Source organism: Lactuca virosa, chromosome 6 (genome assembly GCF_052849685.1).
Source record: "Lactuca virosa cultivar CGN04683 chromosome 6, Lactuca_virosa_CGN04683_v6, whole genome shotgun sequence".
In the NCBI taxonomy this organism is placed as follows: Eukaryota; Viridiplantae; Streptophyta; class Magnoliopsida; order Asterales; family Asteraceae; genus Lactuca; species Lactuca virosa.
This window is the reverse complement of record NC_136431.1, coordinates 184,790,272-184,792,218: the sequence shown is the minus strand read 5'-3', so window position 1 is coordinate 184,792,218 and position 1,947 is coordinate 184,790,272.

The window sequence follows — 1,947 nt, the reverse complement described above, 5'->3', positions numbered from 1 at the left end:
GTCAACTTCCTGGTTGACCGGACTCGCCGAGTTGGGCCGCCAACTCGCCGAGTCCCTTTCATCCGTTCTAGTCCTATACTCGCTTCTACTCGTCGAGTTTGGCAAGGACTCGACGAGTTCCTCTTCGATACATACAACAAGTCTAACTTCATCCGACTCGCCGAGTTGTATGAACAACTCGTCGAGTTCTCCTTCATCATATGAACACATCCAGTCTGCGACTCGCCGAGTCGTAAGAACAACTCGTCGAGCCTGAAGAACAACTCGCCGAGTTGAAGAACAACTCGCCGAGTCCCATGCATGCTATTACTATACAGTCGATTCTAATCGATTTCAGTGCTTCCAAATCATAGATCTGAGCTTCTAGGACTGGTTTTACACGTAAAGTTTCCAACTTTACGTGCATGCACAAGGGTATGAGGCTAAAATACCCAAAATCATCAAGTACTAAGCACCTAGGGTTTGGAACAAGGCCATGATTGCATAATGGTGGCTATAATGAGCTCCTGGAGTTCAATAAAGTCCAGATCTAAGGTTTCCATCCAAAGGAAAGTCCATATCTCAAGTTTTGAATCATATAAGGCTCCATGGAAGACAGAACAAGCATAAAAGAGGGTTTAATGGAGGAATACACAAGCTAATAACTTTATTACCTGAATGAGAAATAGATGGAGGCTAACTCTTGGATCTCCTTTCTCTTCTATGGACCTTCTTTCCTTCCTTCTCTTCCAAAGCTTCCAAACTAGCACAAACACACTCAAGCTCAACAATGGGGGCTAGGGTTTACAGGGGAAATGCTCTAAGGGTGCTGGAAGCTGGGGTGGGAGGCTATAATGACGTTTATATAGGGTACAAACCCTTGAAATTAGGGCTTCATCCAGACAGGCAGACTCGCCGAGTTCCTTCATATGGACTCGCCGAGTAGCCAACTTAAATTGCGTGATCATCCCGTCTCTACTCGACGAGTCGGGCTACAGACTCGTCGAGTACCCCTTAAGAAATGAAAATTACTTTATTAAAGCACATACCACGAATGGGGCGTTACAATTCTCCCCCACTTATCTTAGTCTTTGTCCTCGAAGTCTGCTGCTGCCGAATCTATAAATATCTCTGGATAATGCTCCCTCATCTCTTCCTCGGTCTCCCACGTCCACTCTGAACGCTTTCGGTGCTGCCACTGCACCTTCACTAGCTGGACTACCTTGTTCCTCAAGGTTTTCGTTTTCCAATCCAAGATCGCAACGGGTCTCTCAATATAATTCAGGCCGCTATCAACCTGAATATCCTCCAAGGGTACAACTGCTGACTCGTCCGCCAAACACTTCCTCAACTGAGAAACATGGAAAGTGTTGTGGATCTGGCTAAGCTCTGCTGGAAGATCCAACCGATAAGCGACCCGACCCACCCGGGCCAAAACCCTAAACGGACCAATGAACCTGGGGCCCAACTTGCCCCTCTTTCGGAACCTGATAACACCCTTCCAGGGTGATACCTTCAGGAGGACCATATCGCCCACCTGAAACTCTAAATCCGAACGTCTCCTGTCGGCGTAACTCTTTTGTCGACTCTGCGCAGTCTGCAGTCTGCTACGGACCTGCTGGATCGGCTCTGTGGTCTTGAGTACCACCTCTGTACTCCCCATGACTCGTTGACCGACCTCACCCCAACAAATCGGGGTCCTACACTTCCTTCCGTAAAGCATCTCGAAAGGAGGGCGGTCAATACTGGCATGATAGCTGTTGTTATACGAAAATTCCGCTAACGGAAGATACGTATCCCAACTGCCATCGAAATCTAGCACACATGCCCGAAGCATGTCCTCGAGAGTCTGAATCGTCGTCTCGCTCTGTCCATCCGTCTGAGGGTGGAAAGCAGTGCTGAAATGGAGACGAGTCCCCATCTCGTCATGAAATCGCTTCCAAAACCTGGAAGTGAACCGAACATCTC